The sequence below is a fragment of the Pseudonaja textilis genome, chromosome 7 (assembly GCF_049901715.1).
Source record: "Pseudonaja textilis isolate UNSWEBS1 chromosome 7, rPseTex1.2, whole genome shotgun sequence".
Classification (NCBI taxonomy): Eukaryota; Metazoa; Chordata; class Lepidosauria; order Squamata; family Elapidae; genus Pseudonaja; species Pseudonaja textilis.
The window spans coordinates 6766873-6782621 of NC_141996.1; the positions used below are offsets into that span (position 1 = coordinate 6766873).

General features: G+C 45.2%; 1 protein-coding gene across 3 annotated transcripts in view; it reads right to left on the reverse strand.

Moving 5' to 3' along the window:
• RAB30 (RAB30, member RAS oncogene family) overlaps positions 1-8065 on the reverse strand; it is a 32391-nt gene extending 24326 nt beyond the window's left edge. Inside the window, exon 1 of one of the 3 annotated variants that reach the window (XM_087936937.1) lies at positions 7959-8065. The gene's annotated coding sequence lies outside the window, so the exon portion shown is untranslated. Of the gene's footprint in view, positions 1-7708 lie in introns of all 3 variants that reach the window. The other 2 variants (XM_026706791.2, XM_087936939.1) reach the window with 2 other exon arrangements.
• Between the last annotated feature and the right edge of the window lie 7684 nt (positions 8066-15749).

Below are 15749 nucleotides of genomic sequence, written 5' to 3' on the forward strand. Positions count from 1 at the left end.
ATGCTTGGCAATTGACTCGCATTTATGATGTGCTATTTATGATGGGGTCACATCATCCCCTTTGGCGACTCTCTGACAGGCAAAGTCAATGTGGAAACCAGATTTGCTTAACAACTGGGTTACTCATTTAACGTTCTGACCCACGCCCTTTTCCGACAAATCAAACACAATCCAAAAGAAACAGAAACCTTGTAATGCTTTTACAAAATAATTAGCTGTGATAAGCACAAGCCTTGCCAAACTGTGCAAGACTTGCTAAAAGATAACAGACAAGAAATAACTTGCAAAATAAGAATCTTCAAATGCAAACGCAGGATACTGGAATGTCCACGAGGCTGGAGTTTCAAAACGCCTTTGCTTCCTGCAAAGAAGGTTTGTTTCACAGCTGGCTTTTATCTTCTTGAAGGGGCCATTACCTTGCAGCCTTACTCCTAAGTCACCTGTGCTGCTGCAGCTGCTCCTTCCTTCGATCAGCCCTGCACGCATGCGCACTTGGCACAGGCTCCTCAGGAACCTCCTCGCTGCTGCCAGCTGCTACAATCTCTGAAGGCAGCAGTCCACTCCCTAATGGTCCTGGCCCCTCATCTGAGTCCTCGCTCTCCTCAGCCATCCGCACCTGCTGCCGGCTAACCACAACTTTTAACAACTGCCTCGATTCCCTTAGCAAACCGCGGCAAGAAATGTTGTGAAATGGGACAAACCCCACTTTCTACAAATTTCATAACTTAGCAACATACACTTTGGGCTCAATTGCGGCCCTATGTTGAGGACGACCTGCAAAGCCGTTCTCTGAAAAGCTCCATCTCATCTTATCCTCGATGAAATAAAACCCACAAAATTGAATGGCACGTAACCCAAATAAGTTCAAGAAGGCCCGTAGCTTTCTATGCGGGGATGGGCTTGTGGGGGTGTGCAGGGGTTCGGGGGAGCCCCCTAGCTAAGATTCTGTGCAGTTCAGAGAACCCCAAATCCCACTCCTGGCTGGTTCCGCTCACCTCTCCCCTCTCCTCCCCTCCCCGGAGTCCTGACATGGCCCATTTTGGGCGCACATGGAGGCTCGGGGAGGGGGGAAAAACGGGCTTCCCAGAAGTTCGAGAAGGCCGGAAATGGGCCCTGTGGTGAGATGGGATGCAAAACAAACGCACTCACAGAAAACAGGTGAAGCCCCTTTTATTCTTTCACTTTGTTTCCAAGCTCCGAATATTCTTGACGGAAGACCAAAAATTCCCACACAAACAGTTACAACAAGAAGGGAAAAAGCAACACAAACCAGGCAAGATAAGGGCTGGAGGAGGTCCACAGATAACACACACTGGGAAGGACGCCAAACTCAGAGAGGAACCATAAACTAGAGATATTTCCACGCTTTGTTTCCAGCGTTCACCCGTAGGCAGGTCCGTCCTCTTATTCAGTTGTCACAGCTGCAGCCCGTGAAGAGGATCAAGGCCCTCTCCTCCCCAGTAGACCATCTCTCTCCCTTATCCTCTCCTCCCTGCGTGCCCTAGGATGGAGAGGGGATGGGCCTGGGTCCTCCTCTGACTTCCCAGCCGGCCTCTGCCCTTCCCCAGCCTCCTCCACAACCTCCGGAGCCACACTTCCACTCCCTGTCGGCTGGTCCTCCTCTCCCTCAGAGTCAGTCTCCACCACGGGCATGACAGGCCCGTTCCCAGCTTCCAGATACCCTCCGGAGCCTGGAGAGGCTGTTTTTATCTTTCTGGAGGCTCGAGGAAACTGTGGTGTAGGAGGCCGACTAGGCCACACACCATGGCCGTGCCCACCCAGCAACCAGGCAGAGAACCCTTGGCTACAATTTTTGAAGCCGACCCCTGTTTCTGTGTCAATAATATAACACAATACTATCCTTAAGGACTAAGAAAGAGGATGGAGTTAACTAAAGAAATGCAGCCTGCAAGACTGCAAAAGCAGAAAAAGCATTAAGCAAGTCCACCAACAACATCTGTTCCATTATGTTTGGATCTGACTCTCCAAACACACCCTTTTCCCCTAAAGTCTTCGCATACTTTTCTCGTATTCACATTTTGTCAACTTGTCAAGGAAGTCTCCCAATGCAGTTTGGAAGCCACGTTTCCCCATTTTTGTCCCGTTAGCCAGGAGAGGGAAATTAAAAATAAAAAATAAAAAAAAAATAAAAATCCAAGCACACTAAGGGGGGGAAAAAAATAATAATTCTAGGGAAGACTCAGGGACTGGGGCTTTATTGTTCTTCTTTAAAGAGAATGAGGGAGGAAATGAAATATCATATCAACGGAATATCAAGTTGCGTGTAACGCCTGATTAGCCATCCTGGCAGCGTTTACAAATTTGGGGAACTGAAAGAAAAGGGGATGTCATTGTTCAGGCAGCTCTTGGGTCGTACAATCACACACACACACGCACGCACACACACACACACACACGAGAAGTTTGCCAAGGGACAAAACAATGTCGGTTACACAAGGGAAGAATGCAAATAAATTTCAGCGGTCATAACAAGAAACAGCAGCTGGGAGAGATCTGGCATTGGCGGCACATGGATTCAATTCCAGATATTCCCACACAGCCAAGGAATCAGCTCAGGAAACCGAGACCAACAATCCCACAAACTGCAGATTACACAACACCCTGCTGTCCTCTGCATTTCTTCTCCCGAGTAAAAGCCAGCCAGCCAGCCAGCCTGCCTGCCTGCCTGCCTGCCTTCCTTCCTTCCTTCCTTCCTTCCTAACAGACTTATATATTGCTCCTCAATGCTTTCCAGCCCTAAGCAATTTACAGAATCAGCCTATTGCCTCCCAACAATCTGGGTCCTCATTTTACCCATCTCTGAAGGATAGAGTCTGAATCAACCTTGAGCTGGTCTACATTGAACTCCAGACGGTGGGCAGAGTTTGCTTGCAATAATGCATTATAACCACTGCGGCACCATGGAAGGAAAGAAGGAAGGAAGGAAGGAGGGAGGGAGGGAGGGAGGGAGGAAGGAAGGAAGGAAGGAAGGAAGGAAGGAAGGAAGGAAGGAAGGAAGGAAGGAAGGAATAGCAATCACATTTAGACTTATATACCACTTCACAGTGCTTTACAGGCCTCTCTAAAGCAGGTTACAGAATCAGTATATTTGCCCCCTACAAACTGTGTCCTCATTTTACCGACCTCGGAAGGATGGAAGGCTGATTCAACTCTGAGCTCCACCAGAATTGAACTGATGACAGTTGGCAGACTTAGCCTGGAATAGTGCATTCTAACTATTGTGCATGATGGATGGATGGATGGATGGATGGATGGATGGATGGATGGAAGGAAGGAAGGAAGGAAGGAAGGAAGGAAGGAAGGAAGGAAGGAAGGAAGGAAGGAAGGAAGGAAGGAAAGAAAGGGAGGGAGGGAGGGCAATAGCACTTAGACTTATAACTGCTTTATAGTGCTTTACAGCCCTCTCCAAGCGGCTTATGGAGTCAGCCTCTTGCCCCCAACAATCTGGATCCTCATTTGACCCACCTCGGAAGGACGGAAGGCTGAGTCAACCTTGAGCCTGGTGAGATTTGAACTGCCAAATTGCAGTAGGAATAGCTTGCAGTACTGCGCTCTAACCACTGCGCTCTAATCCTCAATTTATGACCACAATTGATCCCACAGTTTCTCTAGCTAAGTAAGACAGTTGTTTTGCACAAGTATGGAAAACTCCTAATATTCCTAACAAAGAATTATTATTACAAAAAATAATGGAAAGTGCTGGAAAGAATTCGTTAATACTGAAACCGAAAGAGAAAGAAGACTCTGAATATTTCTTAATTTGGAGTCAATGGTATGATTGGGTGACAAATAGAAATAAGATAGGAAATTAACCTGTAAGACGCCTCAAGAAAGTAACCTGTAAATATGTAGAATATATAAGAGTTTTATTTTAAGAGGCAAAGGTTTGGCAAAAGTTTCTACCCCAAGGATCAGACATTTGGGGAGAAGAATCCTGAAAGTTGGATTAGAACAAAGTAAGGAACAGGGGCCCATCTCCCTTGGTCTGGTCTCTGCCAGCACTTCTCAGCCTCGGAGACTTCAACTCCCAGAATTCCTCAGCCGACTGGGGGATTCTGGGAGTTGAAGTCCACATATAATTCAAAGTTGCTGAGGTGAGGAAATAACCGGCCTACATTGTCATCTTGCTTGGTATGGTCTATAGAAGTGGTCCTCGACTTATGACCACAATGGGAACCAGAATTTCCATTGCTAAACAAGGCGGTTGTTGAGTGAATCCTGGCAGATTTTTACCATCTTCTTTGCCATGGTTGTTAAGTGAATCACGTGGTGGTTAATTGAATCGTGTGTTTAAGTGAATCATATGGTTAATTGCCATGTGGCTACTAACTGAATCATGTTGACATGTAGTTGCTAACTGAATCATGTAGTTGTTAAGTGAATTGTGCGGTTGTTAAGTGAATCATATGGTTAATTGAAATGTGGTTGCTAATTGAATCATGTAGTTAAGTGAATCATGTGTTGTTAAGTGAATTGTGTGGTTGTTAAATGAAACCTGCTTCCCCCATTGAATTCATTCGCCAGAAACCAGCAGCAATGGTGATCATAGGAGCCACACAGGATGTTGCAACCATCCTAAAAACATGCCGGCTGCCAAGGCCCGAATGTTGATCATGAGACTATGTGACAGTCAGAAATATGAGGACCGGTTGTATGTCGCTTTTTCCAGTACCTTTGTAGCGATGAATGGCCACTAAACAAATGTGGTTGTTAAGTCAAGGGTTCCCTGTACAGAGAGTGGGCAGGATCTTAATTAGGGTTTATTTTGGGGGTAGGGCTTATAGTGGGCTGCAGAAGAAATGAGCCGGCAAAGCAGGTGTTGGGGTGTGTGAGGCCTGGCTACAACTGTCCAAAGGTATGTAGTAGGACAACTCCACCTTCCCATCCCCACCCTAGCTTAATTTTTACCCGTGCACTCTGGAGTGGGCAGGATCTGAATCAGGGCTTATTTTGGGGATAGGGCTTATATTGGGCACACGTGTAAAAATCAAGCTAGGACTTACTTTCAGGGTAGGCCTTACTTTTGGGGAAACAGGGTAACCATTGGTAAAACAAATCCCACATTAAAAATTATCCTGTTTCTTCCTTCTCTTTTATTCTGAATGTTAATCTATCCATCTCTGCACAATCTATTTTTTTTAATTACACTTTCATCTATAGGGATCTCTTCATTTTTCCATTATTGTGCAAAAGCAATTCTCGCTGCTGTTAACACATGTAAAATTAAGTATGTTTATCTTGTCTTTATCTTGCTTTTCTGATAAAATACCAATAATTTCTCTCTGGTATGATTTCAACTGCCACCTCATTCCTCAGGAGAGAAAGAAGAAAACAGGAAAAAAAAGAGAGAGAGAATCCTGATGTCTGAAAACTAATATTTCTCAATGTTGGCAACTTTTGAGATGTATGGACTTCAACTCCCAGCATCCCTTAGCCATGCATCTGCAGTCCACATACCCTAAAGTTGTCCAGGTTGAAAAATACTGGTCTAAACAGACTAGTTTTATAATCTGGGAAAATCTGTCCCTTAAAATACATCCTTCCGTTTCCTAAAATCCAGCCGGATCCTAAAAGACAGATGTGATGTGAGGATTGCTGAGTGCCATCAAGACCTCACTGTGGAAACACTGCAATATTTTGAAGTTGTGGTGAATTCAAAGCCATTCCTTGCAACTAAACAAAGAACAGTCACAGCTGCCAGCTTTGGAAGAAAAGAAAAAAGCCCTATTTCAAACAGACTGAAAAGATCCACTGAGAACTTCCTCGGGCCATTTTTTAACAAGTCAAGATTATTCTGTTCTTCGCTCTGTTAATGTTAACTCAGCAAAGCCTGTGTGTCTCTTTCAAAGTCACAGTTTTAAGCTGGTGGCCAACTGCATTGCACATCCTTTTACCAAAAAAATAAAGGACCCACCCACTGTTATCCAGCAAATCTCCTTCAGTCCCCATTTATTACTTGACTCAGGATCAACTGGAAACTAAGCAAAATGGGAAGGTCAGAGAAGAATATTTGCAAAAATGAAAGGGAGGGAGGAAAGGAGAGTTTTCGGATCATTCTTCAAACATCTGCAAAGCCAGCTCCTTCTCAGAAATATTTTAATTTCCTCTGTTCATGGCGACCTTTTTAACCTACTTAAAGTAGAAAGGCACCTTTCCAAGTCGATCTTTACGTTCAAGAGCCAATCCTACGTTATTTGCAGTGATCTCTTTATGGGCAAACTCTTCCTTACAATTGTAACCTCCTAAAGACACTCAGCTCTGTGAGGTTGGTTGGGCATGTATGGGTAGAGAGCAAAGACAAGCCCACCCTAAAAAAGCCAGTTCTTTTAAAGATCCGCTGAACTTGCAGGGGTTTACTCCAGAGTAGATAAAACTCACAACATGGAGCTGCTAAAGAAGCTGATTTAAAACAAAAACCAAGCAGAAAAACCCTTTTACATGTCTGTCACCTTTAAAAAAAGGACCGAAGGGGAAAAAAAAATACTAATCTTTGCATTTAGGAAGCCTTTTTTTTTTTTTTTTGACATCAAAGCAACAAACAATAAAAGGATGAAGAAAGAACCAGGAGACGGTTTTATAAGGTGTCATAAATTCCCACCCATTTATCTCCCCCACCCCAAGTTCTCCACCGTGTCATTTTCTCTCCCCCTTTGCCACCCACTCCTCATCTCCCCACTCCAGCAACGCCCAATCGAAAACCGTCAACCGTTCCTCCAGGGGCCCCAGAGGTTCCCACCCCAACATCTGTAAAGAGAAGAGAAAGCGGGAGGGAGATGCGTTTTCTGCAGACAAGTTGCTCTCTGTAGGGGATGCATTTGGAAGGAAGGGAGGAAGGAAAGGAGGGAGGGAAGGAAGGAGAGGAAAGAGGAAGGAAGGGAGAAGAAGAGAGGGAGGACAGGAGGGAGGAAAAGAAGAGGAAAGAGGAAGGAAGGAGGTAGGGAGAAAGAGTAGCAAGGAAGGAAGGAGGAAGGAAGGGAGAAGAAGAAAGGGAGGGAGGAAAGGAAGGAGAGGAAAGAGGAAGGGAGGGAAGGAGGGAAGGGAGGAGAGGAAAGAGGAAGGGAGGAAGGGAGAGGAGAAGAAGGAGAGGAAGGAAGGGAGGAAAGGAGGGAGGAAAGAGGGGAAAGAGGAAGGAAGGAGGAAGGGAGAAAGAGTAGCAAGGAAGGAAGACAGGAAGGAAGGAAGGGAGAAGAAGAAAGGGAGGGAGGAAGGGAGGAAAGGAAGGAGAGGAAGGGGGAGAGATAGCAGCAAGGACAGAGAGGGAGGGAGGGAAGGAGGAAAGGAAGGAAGGAAGGAAGGAAGGAAGGAAGGAAGGAAAGATACCTCGATCCTTGGATAAACTCCCAGACTGAGAAGCTCAGAAAGGGGCACTGCTCTCAAATCCTAAGAAAGGCCAGGGAGGCCAATCCCAAATAACCCTACCAATTTTCCAACTTCGGGGCGATGCTGCGTCTCCTTTCTTCCTCCCCCCCATCACCCCCCCCCAAAAAAGGAGAGAAACCCACAGGAGACAAAAGCGTCCCCTGTTGCGACGCCAAAGCAGCAGCTTAGGCTCCTTCGCAGCTCAAGCTGATTTTTTAAATTTTTAAAAAAACAAAACCCCAGAAAGACGAGCCAGCAAAGGCAGAGCGCAGTATATAAAGTATATAAATATAAATATATATATAGAAAGCAAAGCGATGCGACTCACCTGGTTGGGGGACTGCCGCTCCCTCTGCTCCTTTTGCCAAAGAATAGGAAAACGGAGAGGGAGGGGTGGGGGGGGAGCCAGCTTTGAAAGCAAAGTCACTGGGACATTTGGGTTTGCAAAAAGCTTGCAGCTTCCTTGAAGGATGCAAAATCTGGATTGGAAATTGGGGCTTTTTTTTTTTGCTCCTTTTTTTTTGGTCTCTGCCCCTGCCCACCCACCCCCCTTTCTTTTTCCCCTCCCCACAACTCACCCACTCCCGCCCCCTTTCGCTAGGGAGTTCGTCCCTGCCCTGCAAGCAGCAGGAGCCGGGGAGAAGGGGGCCCCGGGCTGGGCTATCTATATACGGCACAATGAATTGCAGCGCAAAAGGAAGAGAGCTCCGCCCTCTTCGCCCGCTTTGCCATTACATCATCCTTCTGAACGTTCGGAGGAGGGGGTGGGAAGAGAAAGGCGAGATCGGGGGGGCTTTTCATTGGCTGCCTTTCGGGCAGCCGCGCGGCGTTGTGGGAAAGGGAGTTCCCAGGCTCGGCCCGAAAGGCAAGCCGATTAAGCGTTCCTTGAGCGCAGCGTGAACTACAGCGCCCGTCAAGCTCCGCGCCGCGCCGCCGCAAAGTGGGGGAAGGGAGGGAGAAATTCAACCACAGAGACGTCCGACGGGGAGAGAGAGGCTTCTTGCTCCGAGAAGGCGAGCCCGCTCGCCGAGCGGCCATATTAGCCCGAGTCGTGGCGGAGGGCGGCGGTACGTTAAGTCAACTTCGCGGGTTGGGGAAAAAAAAAAGCGGCGGAGGAGAGGCCGTCGGGAGCCGCGCTTCGTAGGTCGGTGTAAGAAGGAAAGGGGGTGGGTCGTAATAACGGGCTTTTCCCCCCCCCAAGGAGGAGGGTGGGAGGGAAAGCTCTCTTGGCCTCCCGGCGGCGGGTCCAAGGGCCAAAACTGTTCAGTCGCGTTTCGTAATAGCTGCTCTCTGCACCCCCCCTCCCCTTTGCAAAAAGAGGCGCGCGCGCGGGGTTGGGGAAAGGGCTGGCGCGTTGCTATGACAGCCTGCAGCGGGACCCGGATGTGGGTCTCCCCTGCAAGCTCGTTCTTTTTTTTTAAGAGAAATTCCCCGCGTAGCTATTGGTCGAACGTGTAAGCCTGGCGGTTTCCGCTCGCGCTTTGCAGTTCGAAAGGTTGCGCGTTCGAGTCCCGGCGCTTGACAAGCTCCTCACAAGGCTTCTCTCTTAAGGAAAGGAGCTGTGGATGATGGGATCCGGAGCACCGCTTCTCTAGCGGTTGACATGCCTAAAAGCGAGGGCAGGGTGGAGTGGAGTGGAATAACTTTTTCCTATTTCTGAGCCTACCTCTCTGGGTGGTTGTGATAAAAGAGCTTGCTGCGAAAAAGGTGAGGGGGCACTTCAAAGAATAACAATTCAAAAATATTTATTTTTGACGGCTCATCTTGCAGCTGCAATTCATAGTATGCAGGTAGTGTCCTCGGTTTAGTGACCGAAGTTACAGTGGAGCTGAAAAAAAGAAACCTGTGACTGTATTTCACACTTAATGACCGTTGCAACATCATATGATGAAAATCAGGACAACTTGACAATTGGTTCATATTTAGGACGATCGCCATATCCCAGGGATCACATATGATCCCCTTTTTGTGACCTTCTGGCAAGCAACATCAATGGGGAGGCCAGATTTACTTAACAACCGCATGGCTCACTTAATGACTGCGGTGATTCAGTTAACCACTGTGGGGGGAGTCGTAAAGTGGGACAAAACTCATTTAACAACTGTCTCGATGTTGTTAAAACTGCAGGGATTCACTTAATATGGCAAGAAGGCCACGTAAAGTGAGACAAAACTCACTGTCTCGCTTAGCCACATAAATTTTGGGCTCGTTTGTTGGTCATAAGTCAAGGACTTTAAGTAAAGCTCAACAATAATTATATTAATAGCAACCAGGGTAATCTAATCCAGTTTTATCATATCCCCATATAGAAAAAAAATCATTGATGGGCTCCTGGGGGAACATGCAGGTTTCTGTGGCTTTATTTTGCATTTATTTTATTTGTAATCAATTTATAAATAAAGTGGTTCAATTTATACAGCCACTTCTCTCAACCAGACCTGGGAAATGCCAGCAAGACCCAAACTGTCCTCAATAACTTTTTAAATTAACTATCATGAGAAGGTCCCACAAAAAAGCATTGCATTTATTCAAGGCCAAGCTCGGAATGAGTAAGAAAAGCAGCAACACTAGCGAAATGCTTTGGATTTGGCAGGGATTAAAATAAATCAAGATGGATTTTTAATTGTCGAGGAAGATAGGGAGCAGGAAGTCAGGAGCTCAATCTTTGTTTCCTGAATGAAATTCTTATAAAACTTCACGAGGTTTTTTCACTTGCATACAGGATTATGATCTTATTATGGGCACGAGGTACTGGTAATCCTTGACATATGATCTATTGCATAGTGACAGTTCGAAGTTACAGTGGATCTCTTCAGAGGTACTTCCAACCCGGTTCTGACAACCAGACTCCCACCTGTGGTCATATGAACAGATAGTTGGGCATTTGGCAATTGGCCTGCATTTATGGCCATTTAAAGTTTTTTTGTGTGTGTGATCACCTGATTGTGTTTCACATTATGATCATTTTGCCAAAAAACAGCATTTATTTCCAGCTTTCAACAAAACTAGCCCATAGCGGACCATTGGTTCGCTTAATATCCACGGTGTTTGCTTTACAACTGCTGCAAAAAAATGTGGTAAAATGAGATTGGTAGGTGGCCGTTCTGACCCAGGCTTAGCAGAACCAAGAAACAGACTCCTTGGCCCGAAAAAAAAACCCCTCTTTATTTACTTACTGTGAATTCATGGCATTCACACACAGAAAAGTCCCAGCAATAATCCTTCCAAGGGTTAATTATAAAAAGAGACCTTTATCGGTCCTTGGATAATTGCCAGGCCGAGAGCTTCTAGTCACAAAGCTGTAAATTAATTCCTGGCAAGGAGTCTCTGAGGCACGAACCACATGAGCAAATTTGCATAATAATAAGCGAACTATTGTCTCCTGCAATCACCACTCCCCTTTTGCTTCTATTTATTCCCCAGGGAGGGGCCATTCAGGGACCCCGTGTGCCCTTCCTCCCGAGTCACCCCTATTCCTCAATTGTTCTCTGCTGACAGCTCTGCGCATACGCGCATCTGGAACAGGCTCCAGCTGTTCTTCCCCACTTATTTCCGATGCCATAGGCAGGCAGCTGATAACTGTCAGATGACCCTGCCATATCTCTGCTTCCAACACAGAGCATCCATCAGAGCCTTCCCCAGACTCCAGGACTGGCCCTATTTCCTCCCCAACCTCCTCATTGTCCGAGTTTGCTGCCGGCTGGCAGCCCACAATAGTGGGCGACCCCTTCCATGAGCATCATGATTTATGAATGTGATGGGGAAGGATCCATGACGGTCATAACTCGAGGTTTAACTACTTTGGGGGGCCAATTGCAGCTTTTGGTGATCATTATGTCACTTGATTGGGAGAGGAATATAAGCAGGAGATCAAACAACTTTCCTTGGAAGAAACTCCATTCTAGATTTTGCGAAGATATTTGAACAGGACTAGGAAAACGATTTAACAGCCTTCTCGTAGATTTTTTTTCAAATTCCCAGCCAGGATCCAGGAACCTTGGGGCTGTGGCTGGAAATCCAAAAAAAAAAAAATTACGAGAAGGATGTTGTTAAACTTTTTCCTAGTCTTGCACCAATGTCTTCATAAAATCTACCGTTTCCCTGAAAATAAGACCTAGCTGGAAAATAATAGCTTGTTTTTTCAGGATGTTTGTAATATAAGCCCTATCCCGAAAATAAGCCCCAGTTAAGATTGACAACCAGATGGATGCATTTAGAACTGTATTTCCCCCAAAATAAGACCTAACCAGAAAATAAGACCTAATGCATCTTTTGGAGCAAAAAGTAATATAAGACCCAGTCTTATTTTGGGGGAAACACTGTAGAATGGAGCTTACTCCAAGGAAAATTTACTAAATATTGACAAACTATTTAATACTTTCTTAACAAATATTTAAACGTTTACCTAGAAGTCCCAAATGACTAGGACTTATACGCTGAAAGGTAAGTGGCAACTCTCAAAATACCGTATGTCGCATTTTTATTCAGACTGCAATCCTTTGGATTACCTAGAATGTTTTTACATAATATTCTATTTTTAAAAAAAAATTACATAATGTTTAATATGCCTGTCTTTTTTACATTTTCCCCTGCAGGGTGTTCAACATTTTGGAGATTACCAAAGAGGTTTTTTTTAATATATATATATATTTCTTCTTCTGAGTCATTAAGCTTGCTGAAATCCTTATACTAAACAAGATAGGTAATTCTCCAGGTTATATGAGAAAGATAAAGATTGCTCTTCTGCTTGAAGGATAAAGAGGCTTGTAGGCTAGAGTTGTAGATTCCTAAAATTGTAAAGTATAAGCTTTGATTTTAATTGGAGCCTTCCTAAGCTGGAATGTGGTGAGATAAACCCTGGATCGATTCTATCCAATGTGGCTTTTCCTGATATTTCGAAGGCACCTCCTGAACCACAGTCAATATTAATGAAGCTGTAGGAATACCATAGTTATTTTCCTTGTTGTTGGGGCCAGTCAGCTGTCTCTCTGAATGCATCCACCGTGCCTCTTTGCAACACTGAATGTGGAACTAGGGCAAGATTCCTTTTACAGAGGGGTCCTCAACTTACAACCGGTTGCTTAGCTACACCGTTTAAAGTTACGGCCTTCCTCTACCCCCGTGCAATCACCCTGGCCTGGTGCTTTGCAGCTCGGCCCTATTGATGGCCATGGCGGTCACCTAATCACATTTTACGACTTTTTTGGTTTTTTCTTTGAAACTGAAAACGTGACCCTTCCGGCTTTCAACAAAACCGCTCCCACGGCGAAGAGTTGGTTCACTTAACAGCCTCAAAACAAGGTGGTAAAAATCAGGTTGGACGTGCAACGGATCCATTTTGCAACTATCCCAGGCAGGCTGCCTTTCAGTCATAACTCAAGGACAGCCCACCTCTTCTAATTTTGTGGGCTGAGCCAACAATTCGAACTTTTGCAATCTCCTGGTCCTTTATCCTAAAATAACCTATTCCAAATGTTATTCTACCCAGCACAGTATAGTTAAAAAAAACCCAAATAATCTCATAGTTAAGAACTCCTGTTTCATAGAAAGCTCCCTTCTGGAGTAAATACAGGTAGCCCTTGACTTACAACAGTTCATTTACTGACCGACCAGAGTTACAATGGTGCTAAAATTGTCAACCGCCATGTAGACAGCAATACAAATCAAATGTGACTTACGACCATTTTTCACAGTTATGACCTTTACAGCAGCCCCATGAGGAAAATTCAGACTTTTGGCAACTGACTCCTATTTACGACAGTTGCTATGTCCCCGGGGTCATGTGATACTCTTTTGCGACCTTCTGACGAGCAAAGCCAATGGGGAAGCCAGATTCACTTAACGACCAGGTTACTAACTTATGAACTGCGGTGATTCACTTAACTGTGGCAAGAAAGGTGGTAACATGGAACAAAGCTGTCTTAACAATGGTCTCACTTAACGACAGAAATGTGGTCGTAAATACCTGTAGCCTCTTTTTTTTTTCTTCCGGAAAATTGACTGAATATTGGCGCCTTTCCAAGACCTTTCTAAGTCCGTTTTTCCACACTGTAATCCAATGCTACACTGGCTCCAAATTCGGGAGTGCCAATTCTAGCATATCTGGAAGGATGCCAGATTAGGAGAAGCCGCTTCACACCTTGTGCAAGTATTTAAAGGATGGTGGGGGGTTTTTTGTGGGTTTTCTTTGGCTTCAAGTTAGTCAGAGATGAGAGGATTTTCTCTGGCTTGGTGTGCGTGAAGCAGAGCGATCCTTAAACTAACGTCATTAAGGTGAAATTCCTCCAAAGACGCTTGAAATCTTTTGTGTTTCTTCCAGGTCAATTTGGGAAGGTGAAAGGTAAATTCATACTGAAAAAAAAACAAGATGGGGATGTGCTCCATCTTTTATACCAGTGTTTCTCCATCTTAGCAAAATTTAAGATGTGTGGACTTCAACTCCCAGGATTCCCCAGCCAGCCATGAATTCTGGGAATTGAAGTCCATGTTGTCTTAAAAGTTGCTCAAGTGGAGAAACACAGGTTATACTTTTTTAAAATTAGCAATAGCAATAACAGACTTATATGCACTTTTTTAAAATGAGCAATAGCAATAACAGACTTATATACTGCTTCACAGTGCTTTATAGCCCTCTCTTAAGCGGTTTATAGAGTCAGCTGTTGCCCCCAACAATCTGGGCCCTCATTTTACTGATCTCAGAGGATGGATGACTGAATCGACCTTGAGCCGGTCAGGATCAAACTGCTGGCGGTTGGCAGAATTAGCCTGCAATATTGCATTCCAACCTCTGGAGTGGTGTGGTGGCCTAGAAATGGAGCTCTCACCTCACAATCAGGAGGCTGTGAGTTCGACCCTAAGTAGAGGCAGATGTTTCTCTCCCTGGGCATACGGAGAATATAACTGCTGAACAAAACTCCGCATTGGCGACAGAGAGGGCATCCAGCCATTAAATACTCTCCTAGCACCATTGAGGTGCCCAGACTCCACCCCACAAAGGATGATGGAGTCGTTAAATGAAGATGATGATGAAGATTGCATTCTGATCACTGCGCCACCACAATTGCTTCCATTAGCCCTTTTGACCACAATAGCAAGCTTGCAAAAGTAACCGGAATTGCTAGTCACAAGCTATGTTTGTAGCACCTAGATGGTTTGAAATATTGGGGCGAAGGAAAGAGGAGAATGGAATTTGGAATGTTTTAAGGGAAAACTCCATACATTTCTGCAGGAATAAGAAGTGAGCGTAAACACGCCCTACTAAACGTTCAGATTTATATTCTCTTTCAGGAGCTGTGAGAGCAACGGATGTGAAATGTGACTTCTGTTACCACCTTCTCTCCAGGACAGTCACACTCCATAGTTTCTTCCAGCTGGGATTAATCTGCCATTCCTGAACGATGAATCCAGAAGGGGTGACATTTACACTTCTCAACGTGGGATCCAGTAGATTTTGATCACGGTGTGAATTCGCATGATCAGAGGGAGCAAATCATATTTTGGGACCTCTCCTTTCTGCAGATTCACATGGAATATGTTTATTCCACGTGCTTTTTTAGATAGTGTCGGGCTTTGTTGGCTCTTGACCAAAAAGAAAAGAAAAGATTTATTTAGGGCTTAGGTGTCTGGCTGGGTTATCGTGTTCCTCTGGGTGAAAAGAACATTGTGTTTCTCTGCCAATTAAATCTCATTTTGACCGTCTGCCATTTCCTTCCTAGGTGAGAGTGGTAAGTATTTGAAAAAGGGAAGCCATGGTTGGATTTGCTTCTGTGAAGAAGGAGGAGGACAATCAATTTGCTGTCTGCAGTGGTAGATAAAGCTGTGATTCCCCCCAAACAGCAATAGTACTTACACTTATATACCGCTTTACAGTGCTTTTACAGCCTTCTCTAAGTGGTTTGCAGAGCCAACCTCTTGCCCCCCAACAATCTGCACCCTCATTTACCAACCTCGGAAGGATGGAAGGCCGAGTCAACCTTGAGCCCGTCAGGATCGAACTCCTGACAGTGAGCAGTATGTTAGCCTGCAGTACCGCATTCTAACCACTGCGCCACCACGGAGTATTGGGTGCCTTACACGTTAAGCTTTATTTAGAGTTTCCCGCAACTGCATCACCGTCACTGCATACCTGTGCTGCAAAGGGATTGATGGATGAATAAGTCTATGTTGCAGAGGAGCCAATGTACCCAAATCCCAGCTGGATGTTGCGCAGAGATGTTCTCAACGTCCTGTTGGGAGAACATTACACATCCACAGACATATAAATGCAACGGCTATACAACCACCTCCAAACAACACATACATCACATTCCGTGATGTGCAGTGATGGAGAAGTCTAAACCAGTTTTTATTCGGACACCAAGCACCCACTG